This window comes from Rhinoderma darwinii, chromosome 6, assembly GCF_050947455.1.
Source record: "Rhinoderma darwinii isolate aRhiDar2 chromosome 6, aRhiDar2.hap1, whole genome shotgun sequence".
NCBI classification, from domain to species: Eukaryota; Metazoa; Chordata; class Amphibia; order Anura; family Rhinodermatidae; genus Rhinoderma; species Rhinoderma darwinii.
Genome location: NC_134692.1, coordinates 84,199,043 through 84,223,035, shown reverse-complemented (window position 1 = coordinate 84,223,035; position 23,993 = coordinate 84,199,043). Strand labels below are relative to the sequence as shown.

At 43.2% G+C, this 23,993-nt stretch overlaps 1 protein-coding gene across 1 annotated transcript in view; it reads right to left on the bottom strand.

Annotated features, from left to right (window-relative positions):
* Positions 1 to 3,992, bottom strand: part of TNRC18 (trinucleotide repeat containing 18) — a 778,682-nt gene extending 774,690 nt beyond the window's left edge. Inside the window, exon 1 of the mRNA XM_075831538.1 lies at positions 3,733 to 3,992. The gene's annotated coding sequence lies outside the window, so the exon portion shown is untranslated. The remainder of the gene's footprint in view (positions 1 to 3,732) is intronic.
* Positions 3,993 to 23,993: the final 20,001 nt, after the last annotated feature.

Sequence of the window (23,993 nt, the reverse complement as noted above, 5' to 3'; positions counted from 1 at the left end):
AATGCTTTAGTTCCCTATGGGTCTGAGCCTCTCTTTTTTGTTCATTTTCTGTAAGACCAACACTTTTAAAAGGGCCACTGACAGATACAATTGCTCCAGCGGTCACTTAGTACACAAAGGAGTGTTCCTCTCTGCTGCACTAAGCCACCGCTGGACCTAAACAATAATTCGCTGTAAAATAATAAAATAGATAATTGACATAACTGACAATGCGTTGTGTGACATGTCCAACATTCCAGCTTCTTTCTTCTGCGAATGCCTCAAAGCTGGCATTCTCTCAACATCAGGTGGGAAGAATGCCAGCTTCCAGTCATGCGCAGGAAAAAGAAGAAGCCAGACTGCTGGACTGATGTCATGCATCGCAAGCTCACAATGTAAGTTATTTATTTAATTTTTTTACTGCTAATTACCATTGTTTCAGTCCAGTTGTGGCTTTATACAGCAGGGAGGAGCATTCCTTGCTGTACTAAGTGAACATTGGAGCGATTGATCTGTCAATGGCCCTTTAAACATATTGTACGGCTCTCGCGGAATTATATTTCAAAATATGTGGCGTTTACGGCTCTCTTAGCCAAAAAGGTTCCTGACCCCTGCCCTAGAGGGACTAAAAAAAATTAAAAAAAAGTTCCAACAAAAAACAATGTACAAAAGTAAAAAAGTTACATTTCAATATAATAAAATAAAAAATCTGTCTTTTTCCCTTTATAAAGTCCTTTATTATTAGAAAAAAAAACTAACTAAGCATAATTGGTATCGCCACGTCTGTAACGGCCTGAAGTATAAAAATATAATGTAATTTATCCCGCACGGTGGATGCCATAAAAAAAAAAACACGATACCAGAATCGCTATTTTTTTGTCACTTCAGCTCCCAAAATATTTTATAAATAGGGATCAAAGAGTCGCATGTACTCAAAAATGGTACCAATAAAAACTAGTTTGTTCCGAAAAACCATGATTTTATCGTGCAAACACAGTAAAACAAAAAACCTATATACATAGGGTATCGCCGTAATCGCATCGACCCACAGAATTAAATATGTCAATTATAGCGCACGATGAACGCCGTAAAAAAATACAAATAAAAAATAGACAGCCTAATTACACTAAATTCAGCAAAAAAAACCTATGGGATCAAAATACTAACTATACCCCTAGATAATATTATTGTTAGGGCTGAAGTTTCCCAAATGGGGTCACTTCTGGGGGATGTCCACTATTTTAGCCCCACTAGATCTCTTCAAACCCGACATGGTGCCTAAAATATATTCTAATAAAAAGGAGGCCCCAAATCCTCTAGGTGCTCCTTTGCTTCGGAGGCCGGTGTTTCAGTCCATTACCACTCTAGGGCCACATGTGGGATATTTCTAAAAACTGCAGAATCTGGGCAATACGTATTGAGTTGCGTTTCTCTGGTAAAATCTTTTGTGTTACAGAAAAAAAAAAAGGATTAAAATGGATTTTCAGACAAACAAAATTTAGAGATTTGTAAATGTCCCCTCTACTTTTCTTCAATTCCTGTGAAACACCTAAAGGGTTAAGAAACTTTCTAAGTGATGTAATGAAAACTTTGTGGGGTGCAGTTTTTAAAATTGGGTGACTTATGGGGGTTTCTAATATATAAGGCCCTCAAAGCCACTTCACAACTGAACTGGTCCCTGAAAAAATAGATTCTGGAAATTTTCTTGAAAATATGAGAAATTGTTGCTAAAGATCTAAGCCTTGTAACGTCCTAGAAAAATAAAAGGATGTTCAAAAAACAAATGCAAACAAAGTAGGCATATGGGAAATGTTACTTAGTAACTATTTTGTGTGGTATTACTATCTGTTTTACAAGCAGATACGTTTAAATTTCGAAAAATCATAATTTTTGCAAATTTTCTCTAAATGTTGGTGCTTTTCATAAACAAATACTGAACTTATTGATCACATTTTTCCACTAAAATACAGTACAATATGTCATGAGAAAATCTCAAAATCGCTTGGATAGGTCAGTTATTACCACATAAAGTGACGTTAGATTGAAAAAATCGGCTGCGTCCACAAGGCCAAAAAAGTCTCAGTCCTGAAGGGGTTAAAAGAGCCATGTATCGGGCTGTGGACAACCTAAAGCAGTGGTTCTGGTGACATATGAAAGATGAGATTCTAGCTGTGAAATCGGGGGTATTACCGGTTGAATACACAGTCGGGAATGGAAGCTGCATACAATATGATCACACTGTGTTGCTGTGCTGAGAAGATGAGAACTGTATGACGCCGATTGGACAGTGCCATGCAGAAAACATTTCACCGCCCAGAGTGAAAAGAAAGTCACCTCCCATTTGGCAAATATCGCCAAATTAGCATATTTAGAAGAAAAAAAGATCATAATTTTGCAAAAAAGGAAAAACAAAAAAAAACTAGTGTAATTATTGGCATCATAGCGCCTATTAGATTAGTTAGGAGATAGAGGATCTGTCACCAGTTTATTAATTCCCCAACGCGGAAAAGGGCCCGTCATTAAGGGGTTCAACAGATCTGAGCAAAACACATTTCAGAATGTTGAATTGAAGCATTTTACATACACTGCATCATCTGATCAATATGGAAGATGTGGGCTGCAGGGTCACCAGATCTATAGGCGTTTTGTCCCGTCAGTTATCCGTGGATTGGAGAATCGGGTCAGTTTCCACAGACCCGATTCACCCGCTAAACTGAATGGGTCAGTCAAAACTATCAGGTGCCACTCGGATGCCGGGAAAAATTGCCCATGTGGCACTCGGTCCTGTGCCAATGCACTAAGGCTCCAAGCACATTCTTCAGTGTGCTATCCATTTTTTTTAATGGGTGGCACACTGTGACCCATTCATTTCTACGGGGCCATACACACATCAGTTGTTTTTTTTTCGGATGCGCAAATTATAGAACAGGTCCTATTCCCGTCCACTTTGCGAATCAGTCTCGGACATTCTATTCATTGGTCCAGTAAAACTACAGACTGCACGCAGAAGCCATCCGTATGCAATCCGTATAAAAGTGCCACTGAGGCCTAAGAAGTTAGTCACACCTACATTTCCAATTCATTCTCATATTTCCCAGTACTGTATGTATTAAAAGCCAGAATAAGTATTCAGCAACCGAAAAAACAGTCATGAAAAAACAAATCCACTCTGATAACTTGATGCGATACAATTGAATCGCTGTACACGCCAATAACATTTAATACTAATCACAGGTTTTCATTTTCCCACTTTTTAGGAATTCGAATAGTTCCACATTTCAGTGCATTTTTTTTTTTATGGAACCGATAAAACCGGATGACAAAGGGAACACTTTACCATGGTTAAATATCACAAACAGATAAAAACGGCAATTTAAAGAATTTGCAACAACGATTTAGACTTTAAAAAAAATTGTGAAAGCGTCTAAAAAACGCAAGTGTGAAAAGAGCGCAGATACTAAGAGCCCTTCGCAGCAGCGCTTACGAGTTGTGTAGAAAGGAGAGTCTCTGATTTTAGGTCACCATTACCCCCCACAACACAAACACCGTGAACACACTCAATTCTGAACGAACTCTTTTTCTGACGCAGGCAAACATCGTGGATGGAAACATGTGAAGGAGTAAAATGGCTGCATTTCTTGAAATGGCAAAACCACCCTTGTGAAGGGTTCTCCTCAGAAACACATATTACAGTATGGGAGATCCTCCCCCATAAACGAGCTATATTATTACATAATACACGCGCACGTTTACCTTCAATGATTCCCGCAGTTTCTCCCTTCAGAAAACTGTCATTCCTTAGGGATTTGAGAACGAAAACAAGAATCCGATATACTGGCTGATAACGTTTCCCGTTCCTTATAGCGACAGGCGGCTGTCACATTGTCATCCACACTGCTCTTCTACAGATGCCCGCAATGTACGAGGCAAGGCAAGAGGTTGGGGAAAGACGCACTTTATAGACTCCAAACGTTCGCACCAAAGCTCTGAAGAGACTAACTAGAACTGAAACAAGCATTGTATGCAGCGCCCCGCCCCCTGTGACACGGCCCAGCCCACAGCCCATAGTAATCCTCGGATTCGTTAATGCTGCTGTCAATCACCTGCGTGTATACACTTTGGCTTTCAGCCATTTACATTATGCCAGTTATGGAGTAAGAGCAGCCTCTGTTTCAAGGCTTCCCGAACATGACTGAATGGTTTAAACGGGTGGTGAGAGTTCCTGGGAAAGTTTCTAGGCCTCCCAGTGCCCGACAAACTTGTAGATAAAATGCAATTCTTTCCATTCCTTATCCTGTCAGGTTTTTAATGCACAGGCTCTGTGGGCACTAGAGCCGAATTTCAGGGTTTCAGGCCCCTGCAAATCAGACTTTGCGTGGATCTCCGGTTCCCAAGGTATGAATTGAGTCGTAGTAACCTACAGAGTGAGAGCAGTAACATGTTATCCTCCAGCACATGACACTACAGGGGACAAATAGCTCCCAGCGACTGCGGCTTCAGAGGCCCTAGAAACAATTGGAGTTTGCCAAACGCCCTTGAAATGCAGCGGCGTTGCATATCAGAGGGGAGAACAGTAGCCGTTGGCTTCAGCTTCCTTTCCCACATCCGCCCCTTTTTGCAAACAACATACAGTTTAGTAATTCGCGTTAGTTTCCTTCGCCCGTTATCACCCGGTGAGGAAAACAACGTTTATTTTATAGTAAAAACGAGTTTGGGTTACCAGTGGTTTCAAGTCGCCCTCGACCAAACCCAGAAGGGCGGTTTTAAGACACCCAGTCTACTGCAGACTGACAGCGGGGGATGCGTGGAATGCCGCATGTAAAGGGAAGAATATATATACACGACCGGGGCAACATATACTGGTGGTGCACCCCATACAGTAATACAGAGACCGCGGCATTGGCTGGCAGCTCTACGTGTATATTGCGCTCTTAGTATTATCAGCGATGGATGCTACAACCCTGGGATTGGTGGGATGTACTTGGTACTGAGGGGGGGGGGGGGGGGGCGGTGTTCTACACTATTTTCCCTATACATGGAGAATAGAGGAGGTTATAGTGAGGAAACTTTAAGATGGAGAACACACAATAAAAATGAATGAGCGTCAATTGTATATATAGAGGGCTCAATGTAGTGACACAGATGACCCAAGATACAGCCATGAAATAAAGGACTTCTCCATTTCACAGTGCAATTATGTGGGAGGTCTGGGCTGCTAGGCACCGAAGTGGGCACATCAACATCTAGCAGCGACCTGTACCTGGCATATGTAAGAGCAGTCCCTTAATAATCTGTCTAGATCTACACCGGGACGATCTATACCATCCAAACGCTGCACCACACTCATGAAGAAGGGCGCTCGCCCGATTGTGTTACAATGTGACATTTTCCAATGTGTTTACCAGCATAAAACCATGAATTAGTCCATATGCTTCAGAATTCCGAGAAGAATGTGACAGCTGCTGAGTCTAACTAGAGAACAGTCATATTTTGATGGGCTGTTCCCTTGTACCCGGGAAACCCCAGGTATAGGGGAAATATGCCGTATTTAAAAAAAGACAAGAACGTTTGACCTTTTCGGAGACAAGTTGTTATAAAAGAGAATGAAACAAAACATAATAAAATGAGTAAAAACAAGAAAGAATCTTAACCCCTTAGTGACCAGCCCATTTTGGGCCCTAATGACCAAGCTATTTTTTTTTGTTTTTCGTTTTTCTATAGTCGCATTTAAAGAGCTATAACTTTTTTTATTCTTCCGTCGACATAGCTGTATGAGGACTTGTTTTTTGCAGGATTAGTTGTACTTTTTATTGCCACTATTTTGGGGTAGATAAAAAATTTTGATTAACTTTTCTTAACTTTTTTTTGGGGGAATAGAAAAAAACCCTGAAATTCCACCATTGTTCTATGCATTTTAAATTGATGCCGTTCACTGTGTGGCGTAAATAACGCATTACCTTTATTCTATGGGTCGGTACGATTACGGCGATACCACATATGTAGAGGTTTTTTATGTTTTACGACTTTTGCACAATAAAAACACTTTTGATTTAAAATAATTTGTTTTTGCATCGTTGCTTTCCAAGAGCCGTAATTTTTTTATTTTTCCATCAATGTAGTGATTTTTTGGGCTTGTTTTGTGCTGGGACGAGATGTAGTTTTGATTGGTACTATTTTGGGGTACATGGGACTTATTGATTATGACTTTTTTGGGGGACAATGGAAAAAAATAGGAATAGCGTATATGTGTACTTTTATTTATTTAATCCACTTTTACTAAATAAAACCATGTTTTTATTTATTTATTTATTGTCATTTTTATTAATAATTTTTATTTTACATTACCTACTTATTTTTTTAGTCTCACTAGGGGACTTTACTATGCAATCTTCAGATCGCTGCTATAATGCTTTGGTATACTTAGTATTCCAAAGCATTATTGCCTGTCAGGTCACACGCTTACTAAAAAAAAGTCTGAAAATACGGCGCTGTTTTCAAGGGAAAACAGCTCCTGATTTTCAGAAGTTTTTTTAAGTATACTAGCGTTTTTCGCGCAGTTTTTTAGAGCTGTTTTTCTATAGAGTCAATGAAAAGCGGCTCAAGAAGGGACATGCACTTCTTTTTACCGGGCGTCTTTTTACGTGCCGTTTTTTTAAATTGAGGCGTAAAAAAAAGCCCCGTCGGAACAGAACGCCGTTTTCCCCATTGAAATCAATGGGCAGATGTTTGTAGGCATTCTGCTTCCGATTTTTCAGTCGTTTTTCGGGATGTTTACCGCCTGAAAAATGGCTGAAAATAGCCCGTGTGAACATTCCCTAAATCTGACTCAGGCACGTCCTAATAGGCATACGACCTGTGCAGACCTAGGGGCTTTTATCAGGCTCCCCATCGGAGGCCCGCGATTACATTTGCGGCCCGCCGATGGGTGAGAGAGGGAGCTTCCTCCCTCTTTAAACAAGTTAAATGCCACGGTTGCTATTGACCGCGGCATTTAACGGGTTAAACGGCCGCGATCAAAGTTTACATGAGTCCGGCTGTCATCAGACAGCCGAGCCCCGGCTCCAGCCTGCCTAAGGCCCCTTAGTGACCGCCGTGAAAAGGCGTATTGGTGGTCACTTAGGGCTTAAAAGACACTAAGGCCTGATTCAAACGAGCGTATTTCACGTCCGTGTGCTGTAAGTTTTTTCACGGACCTATGAAATTCAATGGAGCTATTCAGACATGCGTTGTTTTTCGTGCAGCGCGTGTCCGTTGCGTGAAACTCACTGCATGTCCTGATCTGGTGCATTTTTGCGCACCACACAACCCATTGAAGTCGATGGGTGCATGAAGAAAAACGGACAGCACACGGTCGACACTCGAAACGGATGTCACACGGAACTGTAACGCAAGAAAAACGCTGCATTCTTTATGCGCGCAAAACGAACACGTTCGTATAAATCTAGCCTAAATCTAATTTTTAAAGTCAGGAATTTGCGGTTTTAATTCCGCACCGCAAATATACAGCAAAGTACAGTACAATCAATACATGTGGATGGGGTTTTCAAAATCTCATCCACAAGTAGCAGGGAAAAAACGCTCAGAATTGAAATCATGCTGCTGATTTTAAAATATCATGTCAATTCTGTCAGAGATTTCCATTGTGGATTCCACCCTTTGCAATGCATAGGGTGAAATCCACTACAAAATCCGCATGTAGAATTATCATTGACAGGTTCACTTTTGCATAAGGAATCCCTCCCTATTCTGGCTCTCCCTAATTCAGTAATTTGCTAATGTATGGTAGGTCTCAAAGCATGGGTATTAACACAGTCCTGGTTTTGAAGGGCAAAAGGGGAAAAAAAAGTGAATCCCTTCTTCGGCCATGTTTTCGGCAAACCCTGCATATCTTCTGCGGATACTTTTGTGTCTCAGTGGCAGGGACAGGATGTAAAAAGTGACGCTCCGTGAGTCTCTTGACATCTTCTGACTCATGGCGTCCTACTTCCCCTCCTTCAAATAAAAGGTGTTCAATATTTTTTTCTTGGAATTCCAGATATGTCATGGTTCCCTGGGCCTTTTTGTATATTACATAGGAATTGAAAGTAGAAACCTGCATCAGATATATTGCCACCTTCTTGTACCAGGCTCTAGTTTTCCTTTTGATAAAATAAGATTGGAGAGCCTGGTCTGAAAGGTCGACGCCACCCATGAACCTGTTGTACTCTGTAATACAGAGCGCTTTCTGTATGTCCGCAGTAGCGCCTCTCTCCGACAGTGACCTTGGTGTCAGCGTATATAGTGCTCAGCATAAAAACCTCTCTCCGATCATTGCACTTAAGTGCAAGAAGTTCATCACTTGCTAAAGCAAATGATTCCCCCTTTGCCAGGCGCATTGAGAGAAGTTGTGGTGGCAATCCTTTGCGGTTTCTGCGAACCATCCCACAGGCCCCTGTTTTTTCAGCGTGAAGGCTTTTGAAAAGTGGGCACGCTAGAATAAAAATTGTCAGTATATACTCTGTAGCCTTTTTGAAGGAACAGCTGCATAAGTTCATAGACGATTTTTCCACTGGCACCAAGGTTTTGTGGGCATCCTGGGGGATTTATTTCACGGTCTCCACCCTCATATATATATATTGAAGCCGCATGTATAACCCGTCTTATTCTCACATATTTTGTATAGCTTTATGCCATATCTCGCTCTCTTTGATGGTATGTACTGCCTGAAACACAATCGCCCCTTAAAATTTACAAGGGATTCATCCACACCCAAGTTCATGTCAGGAGTGTAGGATTTTAGAAATGAATCTTTTAGCAAAGTAACAAAGGGCCTCAGCTTGTGAAGGCGATCGTGCCCAGGATCACTTCTTGACAGGCTTCCTAAATTATTACTAAAATGCAGGAAACGCATTAATGCCTCATTCTTGCACGGGGACATTATTGACGAAAAAACTGGGGTTACATGAATAGGACTTGCTGCCCAGTAAGAACGGGTGGACGTTTTTTTTACAATGGCCATATTCAGAATGAGCCCTTGCGGACATTGGTAGGAACCCAGACCCTTGCATAACCACATGCAGGCTTTTCCATCAAAAACTGCCTCGCATAAAGGTTTGTATGGTCCACAATTAATTGTAAAAGCTCATCCGTAAAAAAAATATGAAAAAAATTGTGTGGGGCAAAATTTGTGGTGTCAATGTTCCCATTGTCCCAGGTGCACAGAGTTTATATAAATTGGGGCACCTGATGGATTAAAGGAACAGTGTCACCAAATTTTTTTTTTTCATGTCAGTTTTATGTTAGTGTTTTATTAAAAACGTTTTTATTTATTTGTGTGTTTGTGTGTTACTTTTTTCTATTTTTTCACTTTTTCTTCCCTATGGGGGCTGCCATTTTTTTTTCCATTTCTGTATGTGTCGATTAACGACACATACAGACATGGAATACGGCAGCCACAGTCCCATAGGGACTGCGAATGGGGCCCGTCCCATCCACTTCTTTGTACGCCGTCTGTGTGGGAACGGCGCATGCGCCGCTCCCACACAGTCCAATTTGAAATGTGCGCCGTCCGGCGCCATTTTCCTGTGGACTGGAAGTCGCGGCCGGACAGTAAGATTACTACTTCCGGTCGCGGCTTCCGGACTTGTGCACTTGGACCAGCGGCAGCAGACGGAGCGGACGGGCCGGAGGGAGCCGCGGCGGCAGGAGCAGGTAAGAGATTTCTATGTATGTTCGTGTTTGTGTGTGTTTACTACTGTATGTAAACCTACTACACTGTGTTAGCTCAAAAAATGGCGACACACAGTGTAGGAGGTTAGACCGTTCAATCCCCTCGTTTATCCCGGCACTAGCCAGGATAAAGGAGGGGGGGATTCTCAGAGCTCACTAGAGCGAGTGCTTTTTTCCCAATTTTGCAGCAAAAAGCAATGTGGTTGCTTTACCACATGCAATGCTGCAATTTTGGGAATAGCTCTATCTAGTGACCAGCACTGGGAAATATTATAAATTAGAATCTAATTTATAATATTTCCTGACTCGTGAAAAAAATAAAAAAAATGTGAACAATGTTTAATCACCTACACACTAAATGTTTAACAAAAAAAAATAATACATGTTTTGCTGGCAGCACATTCCCTTTAAGTTTGCTGCAGGATCCCAAAAAATTGGCGGTACTATAGTATTACTAATTCCTGCATGTGTGCCTGTGGCTCATGCAACAGCGGCATCTTCCAAAGGGGGAGTTGTTGCAGAAGCGTCCGAAGTAGTACTGGTATGTCATCATAACATATTTCCGCTTCTGAAGCGGTTCCTGTGTCACTGCCTGAATCAGGGCACAAAATAGCATAAGATTGCTCTGCGCTGTAAAGTTTGCACGCCATTCTAATACATATCCCCTAATAACAGTTTTTGGGTTTTTTTATATGATTTTTTTTTTATTTTATGACATTTACTAGTAAAATAGAAATAAACACTAACTAAAAAACATGGGGGGGGGGTTTATTACAATGTAATGTAATGTATTTTTTGTGTTTTTCACCTTAACTGTTTGTTTCTGTTATCTCCACAGGTCTCTGTCTCTCCTTTCACAAATCCACAACTGAGAGGAGAGGCGGAGAGCAGAGGAGAGAGCCCGTTGTTTGCATTCAGCGGGTAGTGATAGCTGTGATAGGGTCTTCACAGCGATCACCTCCTCCTATCAGAGGGTCTCCCAACGTTGTCTCCAAGCCCCCAGCTGCCACCTAACAGCTGAGGTTTGAAGATATCTGCACTGCTTGCAGCGGGATCTCGTTCTACAGCGCCGCCGTGGAAAGGCGGCGCTCTAGATTAAAGCCCACTAATGACCGTCATGAAATGGCATATCGGCGGTCATTAAGGGGTTAATGACCAGGCCATTTTGCGCGTTAATGACCAAGGATTATTTTTTATTTTCTCACAGTCGCATTCCAAGAGTCGTAACTTTTTTTTATTCGTATAGGGGCTTGTTTTTTGCGGGACGAGTTGTATTTTGCAATTTTCCATTTTTGGATGCATATAATATATCAATTAACTTTTATTAACTTTATTTTAAGAGAGAATTGAAAATAAGCTATTCCAGCATTGATTTTCACATTATAAATTTACACCGTTTACTATATAGCGTAAATTACAGCATATTACCTTTATTCTATGGATCGGCACAATTACGGGGATACCAAATATGTATAGGTTTTATATGTTTTCCTACGTTTGCACAATAAAAACCATTTTAGAAAAAAAGTTACTTGTATTTGCATAGCCGCATTCCAAGAGCCATAACTTTTTTATTTTTCCGTCAATGTGGCCCTATGTGGGATTGATTTAGTACTATTTTGGGGAGCATAGGACTTCTAGATTAACTTTTATTTTATTTTTTATGGCGGGAATGGGAGAAAAGAGAGAATTTTGCTGTTGTTTTTTTTTGGACGCCATTCATCCGGCGGTTTAATTAATGTGTTAATTTTCTTGTTCGAGTCATTACGATCGTGGGGATACCATATATGTGTATGTGTTATTTGTTTTTTGTTGTTTTTTTAAAACATATTTTTATTGAATTTTTTCAACACAAAAAAAAACAACACAAATCATACAGTAATGCATTGCCATAATAATAAACATTACAAAAAATGTATAAATGAACATGTGAAAGTGAATGCTTCCTTGCAAGCTAGGTTTAACCTTGGAAGGTATTCCCATAGGCTATCAGCCCTCCTTCATCTCCTCTATCCTTCCCATCCTTTAACCCCACATGTCGGGTATTCCTGTAAACATTGTTACATAACTTTGCATGTCTGCCTACCTAACATAACTAAACAATACACAAAACAAATAAGAAATGGGAGCATACATAACAATTGGAGCTTCGTGGAGCAGTTCACCTACTCAGGCAGCTAGTCCGCAAGAATAAAGAAATCCAAGAGGATATATATGCTTTACTCCCGTGATATTTTCAGTGCCCCTAAAGTGCCCTTGAGATCTTCAATCAGGTACCATGACGTTCCCGTAAATGGATCTATGATGTCCCTTCGTTCTGCACTGGTGAAATATTTTGTGAGGAAAAGCTTCCATTTCTCAAAGAATTTTTTGCTCTGCGTGTCTTTATTCTGCAATATACCAATGCGGTCTAGATAAAACAGTTTCCTCAACCCCTGGACCACCATGTTCTGAGTCGGTACTTCAGCTACCAGCCAGTTTTGGAGTATGCATCTCTTTGCCACAATCAGTGTGGCATGGGCCATGGGAGCTAAATGTGTCGTTTCTGTCCCTTCTAGTTCTCCATCATGTTGTATATGGAATAAGACCTCCATTGGCCCTAAATTCCCATGGAACCTGCCCACCTGCTGCAGTAAGGATGTTATCTCCCCCCAGAATGGCTGAATATGTGCACATGCCCAAAGGCCATGATACATGTCCGTCTTTGAGATATTACATCTAGGGCATGCCGTTTTCCTATCTGGTTGTGAGGCGGAGGGGGCCAAGGTAAATGCATATATTGCTTGGTGAATGATCTTCAAATGAGTTTCCCTCCAGTTTTCGTTGTGCACATGTGCCCTGAAATCCACCAACCCTTTCTCAATATGCTTTTCAATGCCTGGTAAATTAAACAGTTTTTCCCATCTCCCAAAGGCCTGACCCGGGGACATCTTCACTAGTGATGGTCTGAGTGTACTATATAATTGGGAGATGGAGTGTCTGCGATTGTCCGTGAACCATGAATCAAACAGGTTGGGGGGGACCTCATCCGCTACATCCGCAAGTTTAGTTTTACAGTGATTAACTATTTGTAAGTACTGTAAGTGCTGATGCCGTACAAAAACGTATTTATTCTGGAGCTCTTGCAAGGTTAACCACCTCTTATCCTGCGCGTGGAACATATCCCCCAGTGTCGCTACCCCTTTCTCCCTCCATTCTGACATTAGTTTGTTAGATCTTCCCGCTGCAAACTCTGGGTGCTGCCATAAGGGCATGTGTTTTGAAATGCGATAAGAGAGGTTATAATGTTTGCGCAATACCTTCCAGGCAATGATGGTATCTCGTAACAGAGATGATTTCTTGACGATCTTTGGGAGACAAGTGAACGTTGTGTGTACCAGAGCCATGAGATCCCAAGGTTTTGCTAGCTGTCTCTCCAGTCTAGTATTGGAGTGGAACTCTGTGTTGTGTTTCCAATCTAGCAGATGTCTACTCAGACAGGCCAGGTTATAACCCCGAATGTTAGGGAAATTGACCCCTCCTTCCGCCTTCCTCATCATGAGTTTCGTGAGCGCTATTCTTGGTTTCTTTCCCCCCCATATGAATTTGGTAAATGATGAGTTGAGTACATTGATATCTGAGTGCTTGACCAGAAGTGGGATAGTCTGGAGCAGGTAGAGTAATTTCGCAAATCCTGACATTTTGACCAAACAGCTCCTTCCCATCAGTGATAGAGGTAAACTGTGCCATCTCAGAAGGTCTGCTTGGATATCCTGTATAAGGGGGGGATAATTTAGATCATACAGCGAGTTGGGTGCCCGACCCACTTTAATACCCAGATAAGTAATATTTGACTTAGCCATCTCAACATCCAGGGAGGCTAGGGACCGCCTATATGCTGGGTCCTGCGTTCCCAAATCTAATAACTGGCATTTTAACGTGTTAACTTTGTACCCTGAATAGCTCCCAAAGTCGTTCAATGCCTGGAAGATACGCGGAACATCTTTAAGGGGGTCTGCGAGAAATAACAAGATGTCATCTGCAAACAACGTTTCCTTGACCTCCATCTCCCCCACCCTTATGCCCGTATATAAATTGGATGACGCCAGATAACGCGCCAGCGGCTCCAAAGCCAGATTGAACAACAGTGGCGATAGCGGGCACCCCTGTCTTGTACCTTTACATAACCGGAATGGTTAAGACAGAAAGCCTGGTGTGGAGATTCTAGCCTTAGGGTCTTTGTATATGTGGTGTAATAATATCCTGAATGCCCCTGTTATTTCCATCTTATCCAGGACAGCATCCAACCAACCCCAACGGACATTGTCAAAAGCTTTCTCCGCGTCAAGTAAAAGTAAAGCCGAATGTTCCCCCGGAAATGGGTTATGCTGTACTCTATCTAGTACTGCCAGAACCGTCCTAATATTGGTGACCGCCGACCTACCCTTAATAAAACCTACTTGTTCTGGGGCTATGAGGAACGGCATTATATTCGCTAACCTATCAGCCATGATTTTGGAAAGGAGTTTAGCGTCTACGTTTATGAGCGATATGGGCCTGTATGACCCTGGTAGTAGGGGGTCCTTTCCAGATTTAAGCAATAATTTCACATAAGATGTGTCTGCTGATGGTGGTAACCCCTCCTCTCCCAGAGCATTGTTAAACAAGGAGACCAAAGTCTCCGTAATCTGTTCCCGCATTACTTTAAAAAATTCGCCAGTCAGCCCATCTGGGCCAGGCGCCTTACTATTTTTAAGGTTTCTTATTGCCTCATCCACCTCCTCCCTTGTGACCCTGGCATTTAGAAGTTGCAACTGTTCCGCGGAGATGACCGGTAGAGTGACCTTGTCTAACAGTGTGTCTGTCAGTGAAAGGGAAGATGTATCAGAGTATAGTTCCTCATAGAATTTAGCCAAGATGGAATTAATACTAGTTGGATCGCATGTTTCTCGCCCATTATGATCCCTTAATTTCGCTATGTGTTGCACTGAGCGCTTTCCTCGAGCCATATTGGCCAAAAGTTTACCCGCCTTACTTCCGAACTTATGTAAAGTAGCTTCAAAGTCTCGAGTATGCATTGTTTCTTTCTGAGCTGCCCACTCGTCAAAAGAGTGTTTTGCCTGAATCCAGGCCTGTCTAGCATCTAGTGTAGGGTGTGCCAAATATGCTGTATAGGTTGCCCTCAGTGCAGCACTTGAAGCATTAAATTTTTGTGTTATTTCCCATTTTTTGCTGACAGTATACGCCATTATCCTCCCCCTTAGCACTGCCTTGGCCGTATCCCAGTACAGTGAGGGGTCATTTCTGTGTTCTGAATTCGTCGACGCGTATTCTAACCACCACCCTCTTAGCTGTCTCACAAAGGTGTCATCAGTTGCTAAATGAGCCGGGAATCTCCATATGAAGTCTGATCCTCTGGGATATATTTCCTGAAGATCTACTCGTACCGGGGCGTGATCTGAGATCACTAGGTCCCCTATCTCAGCGGCCCCCAGCCTCGGTTGTAGTGTTGGGGATATTAAAAGGTAGTCTATCCTAGACCAGGACTGTTGAGCGTGGGAGTAATGTGTAAATTCCCGGGCATCCGGGTTACCCCTTCTCCAGGGATCTATTAAGTGTGTTCTTTCCATCAGGGGTCCCAACACTCGGTCCTGTTTTCTGGGAGCCCCTGTTGGAATGGATCCCGTGCTTTGTGGACTGTGTGTGCGTCTATCCTCCTTGTGATCAGAAACTGAATTAAAATCACCTCCCACTATTTTGTGCTGGACATTATCTGACATAAGGGCCCTTTCCAAACCATTGAAAAACGCAATATTATCACTATTAGGTCCATACACGTTATAAATGCTTAATACCCCGCATGGTGTGCTTAGAGTAATATGGAGCAGTCGCCCTTCCCTATCTGCATCAGTGTGGATTACCTCATGAACCAGGTTTCTATTTATTAAAATAAGTACCCCCGCTTTACGGCCACAAGCTGAAGAGCCGTATACTTGGCCCACCCACAACTTTTTCATGCGGTGGAAGTCGCTCTCCTCCAAATGTGTCTCCTGAAGAAGAGCGATGTCCGTATGGAGTTTTTTTAAGTGACGGAGTACCATCATTCTCTTGTTAGGGGACCTGAGCCCCTTTACATTCCACGAGGTCAGCTGCATAAATTGGGCGTTCCGAAAAGGTTCACTATTGACTGGTCATATATATCCATTTCTAGGCAAAAGTGCTTTGTTGCCTTGGTAGCCGCTCGGCGGCGTCTGCTCCAGATTGCTCCCAACATTACAATAACAACATTTACATTTGGTGCCAGAGAATTGGCACAACCTTTAACAACAAAATGCCCATCCAGGAATGTCACCAGCATTTCCTGTGAGACAAACTTTAAATTGGCATACATAACTTCACTTTTTTCTGGTCTGTGACCCCTCCCCCCCTCCCCTTCCCGCCATCTTTTCGTGATATACTGGAACTTCATATTTTAATTTTTATAGTATCAAAATAAGTTGGGCTTCCTATACAACACGAGTATAAGTGCTTATGCCTATTATAGCATGAATTTTGTCATCATAATATCCCACCAGAACCAATTGCCACATAAATATATAAGGCACAATCAAATGCGCTCATGGAGCCTCTATGCGATACTTATCAGTCCGGGATGGTTGCAAGCCGGTTTTCTGAACGTTGTCGATGTGGCATCTTCGACGATTCTGCCCGTTGTTGCTTGGGTGAGGAAGTGGAATTGCGGGCGATATCTGACCATGTACAGTCCCTCGGTGAAGAAACTGGTGCACGGGGACCTTCCTCTCCTGTACCTTGACTCGCAGTCTCCTCTCCCGATTGTCTAGGACCCCGAAGTCCAGGGATCTTGTCTACATACAATGCCGCCTCCTCAGGATTGTGGAATACCTTGGTGGCGCCATCCGTCTGTATGATCCTCAAAGTGGCCGGATACTGTAGCTGAAATTTGATTTTGCGTTTGTAAAGGGAGGTGCAGACCCCTCCAAATGCTCTCCGACGCCTTGTGACTTCCGCCGAATAATCTGCAAACAGAATGATTTTTGTCCCCCTTATATGCAAAGGGGTATTACGGTTCCTGAAAGTGCGCAAGAGTTCCTCTTTGTCATTGTAATCCAAGTACCGCATGATCACCTGGCGCGGTCTGCTTTGCAGCTCTCCTTTGGCGTTGGCGCTCGGACCAGGGGGGCCCACTCTGTGTGCCCTTTCCACTCTGCAAGATCTGGTCAGGCCTAGCGCTTCTGGTAACTCCGTCTCGCATATGCCCTGGAGGAGCTGTGGTCTAATATGTTCAGGCAGTCCCACTATCCTTAAATTGTTTCTTCTGGACCGATTCTCAAGATCTTCTAAGCGGTCTCTGAGTTTTGTATTATCTCGCATTAGGTCTCTAATGCAGGTATGTGCCCCTGCTGATTCATCCTCCATGAGACCAACCCGCTGCTCCAATTCATCTAGTCGATTGTCATGAGATGTCACCTCATTTTGGAGTTTTTGGAGCGTTGTTGTGACTGTGGCTATTAAGGATTCTCTGATGTCGGGGGCCAGTTGGGTAGCTACCTCAATTGCCAGCTTCCGATAATCAATCTGTGAGTCAGACATTGCCGACGGCGATAGCATTTCCCTCTGAATTTCTGGGCTCTGAGACCGGCTCTGTGAATGTGGTGGCTGCAGCGGCGCCGCCATCTTGGATGGCCCCTCACCTCGTGTGCTGTGCTCGGCCGGACAGGAGATCTCTCTGCTGCCGCTCCGAAGGAGATATCTCTCCATAAACCGCCCGGTTCTTTTCCCCCACCTCTCCTCCTAATGCCGGGGTGTTTATATCCTGCGGGTGTGTGGCGTAGATGGGTTAGGGGATCAGGGCTTCAGGAGCTCATGTAGCTCCGTCCTCACATCCCAGCGCCGGAACCGGAAGCCGTGTTATTTGTTTTAACAAATTTACTAAATAAAACCACTTTTTGGGGAAAAAAAGTGGTTTTATTTTATTTTGACTAATATATGTATTTTTTTCATAAACTTTATTTAACTGCTTTACATATTTTTTTTTTTAGTCCCACCAGGGGAATTCACCATGAGATCTGCTGATCGCTTATATAATGTTTGGTATACTTAGTATACCAGAGCATTGCCTGTCAGTGTAAAACTGACAGGCAATCTATTAGGCCATGCCTCTGGCATGGTCTAATAGGCAGCTGCTGAAGGCCCCCTTTGTTAGGCCCCCGGCTGCCATGAAAACCTGACGGGTCTAATGGGTTAAACTGCCGGAATCGGAGTGCGCTTCAATTCCGGCAGGAGCCAGGCTGGGTATAACACCTGTGCTTCTGCCGCTGATCTCGTGGGTACACTGGCAGTACCCATGCGATCAGAGGACGGATATAGCCGTCCTTTTGCAGGAACTAGCACCTTCACAAGACGGATATATCCGTCCTTCGTCGTTAAGAGGTTAATGGTATTTTTTAGTGCAGTCAGATGTTATATTAAAATCAATATAGAAACTCCAAAAGCAGTTATGTTAAGGGCTGGGTAATGTTTATAATACCAACATTCGCCCATGATTTACCCTGCAGGCAGCTCCATAACTATATAAACCATACACAAAAGAACTAGAGCATGTAGCCAAAAATATATAAGAATATGACAATTTTATTACACATGTTAAAGTGATGTGGTAATAGCGGGATTCACTGGTTAGTGTTACCCACTATTACTACCGCCTTTATACTCAGGGTCACTAGGGTTATGCCTAGTTCCCCTACCTTTTCCTTATACTAACGTCAATCTAATTGCTTTTGCTGCTACTCAAAGGAATAAGACCATATAGTAAATAAAGGTAATATTTATTAACATACAGTACTCTCATATATAAAATACAGTAACTAATCACAGTACAGTATAAACACAGTATCACAATCCTAATTATACCGCCACCCACTTACCTAAACATACATAGAAGTTACGTTACAACACAATACACATAAGTTACTTGTAATTCTCACATGCCCACTATCTCTGTCCTACTCCCTCCTAATATAACTGTCCCTGTACACTAAGTGTTAATAATCAGGTAAAAGGGTCAATAGTGGGAAGGGTTAAATGTTTCAAGGGTTAACCAGGGATACAAAAGTGGATGCGCAGGTCAGCAAGGCGTTAAACTAGGGACTGCAAGGGGTAGTAAGGGTTAACTCAGGGCAGAACTTCAGGGACTGCAAGGGACTCTGGGACAGCAAGGGTTAACTCAGGATAGCAAGGGTAAACAGGGACTGAGGTACACCAAGGGTTACTCTGGGACAGCAAGGGTTAACTCAGAGCACCAAGGGTCAACAGGGACTCAGGGCAGCAAGGGTTAACAGGGACTCAGGGCAGCAAGGGTCAACAGGGACTCAGTTCAGCAAGGGTCAACAGGGACTCAGGGTAGCAAGGGTTAACTTAGGGACAGTACTGAGGGAGAGCAAGGATTAAATTCAGGGACAGCAAGAGGAGACATGGAGAGAGAGGGTTAAGTGTAGCTGTTGCTACACTTGATACTTAGCTGTCTCGTTGCTGGAGCCGTAGCAGGAGACAGGAGCAGGTCGTTGGAGGAGAGAGGCAGGACAGGAGAGGTGAGCCGGTCCGTGGTGGTGTGGGAGGCAGGCAGATCCCAGCTGCTCCTCGTTGCTGGAGTGGTGAGGTGGTCTTCAGCTGCTGAGCATAATGTATCACCAGCCGACTCATTAACGCCCGCGCGTAATACCGAGACCATCAGTGCGCGTGGGAGATTTGAAATGGAGACAGGAGATCAAACTATCTCCTGTCTCCATGGTTTCCAAACAAAGCAGGGCAATGCTAATTGTCCTGCTTTGTTTACAACTGTATTCATGACCAGGGCTGTGTTTTGGATAACGTGTAAAAATAGAAAGGCCGTACTAGATGACTGCAAGATCTATTTCAGACCCAAAAGGGTTCCATACTGATTACCTCTAATCCCTGTAAACATTATCGACTAGTGGGAGGGGGAACAAGAGAAAGTGTCAGTGCATGCAAATATCTCTTAAAGGGAATGTGTCGCTAAAAATTATTTTTTTTTAGTTAAACAATTATTATTTACAGTAAAGGAAATAAGTATTTGATCCCTTGCTGATTTTGTAAGTTTGCCCACTGTCAAAGACATGAACATTCTAGAATTTTTAGGCTAGGTTAATTTTACCAGTGAGAGATAGATTATATATATAAAAAAAAAAAAAAAGAAAATCACATTGTCAAAATGATATATATTTATTTGCATTGTGCACAGAGAAATAAGTATTTGATCCCTTTGGCAAACAAGACATAATACTTGGTGGCAAAATCCTTGTTGGCAAGCACAGCAGTCAGACTTTTTTGTAGTTGATGATGAGGTTTGCACACATGTTAGATGGAATTTTGGCCCACTCCTCTTTGCAGATCATCTGTAAATCATTAAGATTTCGAGGCTGTCGCTTGGCAACTCGGATCTTCAGCTCCCTCCATAAGTTTTCGATGGGTTTAAGGTCTGGAGACTGGCTAGGCCATTCCATGACCTTAATGTGCTACTTTTTGAGCCACTCCATTGTTGCCTTGGCTGTATGTTTCGGGTCATTGTCGTGCTTGAAGACCCACTGTCACGGAGCGGGTTAGTGGACCCACTAGGCCGTACCGCCGCAGCGGGGTGGCAGCTGGCCAAACAACAGGACACCCCAGAAATACAATGTCCCGCACAAGGGTACCTGAATAGTCCAGATGGTGGCCGCAGCTCTAGCACAGATGAGATGGGTGCATCAGATGGCGCCAAACGTGGCGGATGACACAGGAGCCGCAAGTTGCGCCAGACGTGGCGGATTCCTCCGGACGTGGCAGATAACAGGACCTGGCGGATTCCTCTGGACGTGGAAGATTCCTCTGGATGTGGCAGTTGACACAGGACGTGGCGGATTCCTCCAGATGTGGCAGATGACACAGGACGTGGCGGATTCCTCCAGACGTAGCAGATGACACAGGACGTGGCAGATTCCTCTGAACGTGGCAGAAGACACAGGACGTGGCACGACTTGATACTAGGGCAAAGCACTGGTAGGCACAGGAACAATACGGAATACAGGAACGGTAACAGGGCACGGGTAACAGCTGGAACGGGAGACAATAAGGAACCATTTGCGAGACAGACTGGGAAAGACTAACAACGCTCAGGCATCGAACTATGGGGCTGGACCCCTCTTATAGCCCAGGGTACTCACGGGTCAAAGGTCGTTCAAGATGTCCAGTGCGCGCGCTGCCCCGTTAAGAGCGGGGACGAGCGGAGGTCAGTGGATGCAAGTGCTGGCGTCTCCTGAGGAGGAAGCTGGGTCCAGCGCTTGCCGACTCGTGGCTGCGGCTGTCAGCGGGAGGCTGGAGCTGACAGCCCGCAGCCACGGACATTACACCCAGCCACGAGCCATTTTTAATGTCCTGGTGGAGGGAAGGATGTTGTCACTCAGGATTTGACGGTACATGGCTCCATCTATTCTCCCATTGATGTGGTGAAGTAGTCCTGTGCCTTTAGCAGAGAAACACCCCTAAAACATAATGTTTCCACCTCCATGCTGGACAGTGGGGACGGTGTTCTTTGGGTCATAGGCAGCATTTCTCTTCCTCCAAACACGGCGAGTTGAGTTAATGCCAAAGAGCTCAATTTTAGTCTCATCTGACCACAGCACCTTCTCCCAATCACTCTCAGAATCATCCAGATGTTAATTTGCAAACTTCAGACAGGCCTGTACATGTGCCTTCTTGAGCAGGGGGACCTTACGGGCACTGCAGGATTTTAATCCATTACAGCGTAATGTGTTACCAATGGTTTTCTTGGTGACTGTGGTCCCAGCTGCCTTGAGATCATTAACAAGTTCCCCCCCGTGTAGTTTTCGGCTGAGCTCTCACCTTCCTCAGGATCAAGGATACCCCACGAGGTGAGATTTTGCATGGAGCCCTAGATCGATGTCGATTGACAGTCATTTTGTATGTCTTCCATTTTCTTACTATTGCACCAACAGTTGTCTCGTTCTCACCCAGTGTCTTACTTATGGTTTTCTAGCCCATTCCAGCCTTGTGCAGGTCTATGATCTTGTCCCTGACATCCTTAGAAAGCTCTTTGGTCTTGCCCATGTTGTAGAGGTTAGAGTCAGACTGATTAATTGAGTCTGTGGACAGGAGTCTTTTATACAGGTGACCATTTAAGACAGCTGTCTTTAATGCAGGCACCAAGTTGATTTGGAGCGTGTAACTGGTCTGGAGGAGGCTGAACTCTTAATGGTTGGTAGGGGATCAAATACTTATTTCTCTGTGCACAATGCAAATAAATATATATAATTTTGACTATGTGATTTTCTTTTTTTTTATATATATATAATCTATCTATCACTGGTAAAATTAACCTAGCCTAAAAATTCTAGACTGTTCATGACTTTGACAGTGGGCAAACTTACAAAATCAGCAAGGGATCAAATACTTATTTCCTTCACTGTAAGTGATTACACATTGTTTTAATTTTTTCACAAGTCAGGAAATATTATAAATTAGATTCTAATTTATAACATTTCCATGTGCTGGTCACTAGGGGGAGCAGTTCCCAAAATTGCAGCATGGTCAATGTGGTAAAACAACCTCATTGCTTTATGCTGCAAATTTGGGGTAGACACACTCGCTCTATTGTCCTCACACAATCCCCCCTCCCTTATTCTGGCTAGTGGAGGAGCGGGTAGAATCTTCAAACCTCCTACACTGTGTGCTGCCATTTTCTGAGCGACTGCACAGTGTAGGAGGATTAGATACAGTGCTAATCAGACAGTATAACACGAACATACACGAACATAATACACACATCACATACACAAACATAACTTACCTGCTCCTGCCGCCACTGCCGCCTCCGCTCCTAATCTTTGCGTCTTCGCTTCCTTGAACATATGGCCAGAAGTCGTCATCTGACTGTCCGGCAGCAGCTTCCGGTCCACATGAAAATGGCGCCGGATTTCGCTCTGCTAACGAGCTTCGTTTTAGTCTGTGTGGGAGCGGCGCATGCACCGTTCCCACACAGACGGCGTACGCTGCAGTGAATAGAACGGCTACCGTTCGCATTCTCTTTGGGGATGTATGTGCCGTATTCCAGCTCTGTATGTGTCGTTAATCGACACATACAGAGATGAAAAAAAAAATGGCAGCCCCCATAGAGAAGTAAAAGTAAGAAATAAAAAAGTAGAACACAAGAACACAAATAAATAAAATGTATTTTAATATATTAAAAGCAATATTATAAAAAAATAAATACATTTCATGACACCTTCCCTTTAAAGGACAGCCTTACCCATAGCAGCAAGAAGATTCTATGAACCAATGTTCGCTCTACCATGGGAATCCGGATGTGCGCTCCAGCGCTTGGAGCCGGAAGTGGGGCCTGCCTCACCTCCGGTCGCGTCAGTGGGCATGCGCCGTTTCTCTCATTGTGGTGATGGTATACACTAGATACACTTAAGGGCTGGATATTGTCAGGACACAACACACACCCACTGAGGAAGTACTCACAGCGAAACGCGCGTTGGGGTCTCTGTGGTAGAGCGAACATCGGTTCATAGAATCTTCTTGCTGCTATGGGTAAGGCTGTCCTTTAAGCGATATTTGCATGCACTGACACTTTCTCTTGTTCCCCCTCCCACTAGTCGATAATGTTTACAGTGATTAGAGGTAATCAGTATGGAAAACTTTTGGGTCTGAAATAGATCTTGCAGTCATCTAGTACAGTCTTTCTATTTTTACATGTTATCCAGCAACTTCCATGTCTCGCTCTATAAACTATACTAGAGTCTTGTCTTTACATGTTTTTTAATATATTGTTTGCCGTATTTGTGTAATAAAATTGTCATATTCTTATATACTTTTGGCTACATGCTCTAGTTCTTTTGTGTATGGTTTAGATGTTATATTAAAGTCTATAGTAAAATATTAACCCCTTCCCTCTTTGGCCACTTTTAACCTTCCTTACATGGCCTCATTTTTCAAATCTGACATGTTTCACTTTATGTGGTAATAACTCCGGAATGCTTTTACCTATCCAAGAGATTCTGCGATTTTTTTCTCGTGACACATTGGGCTTTATGTTACTGGCAAAATTTGCCCGATACATTCTGTATTTAATTGTAAAAAACACCAAAATTTTGCGAAAAATTAGCATTTTTCTCAATTTAAATGTATCTGCTTGTAAGACAGGCAGTTATACCACACAAAATTGTTGCTAATTAACATAACCCATATGTCTACTTTAGTTTGGCATTGTTTTTTAAACATCATTTTATTTT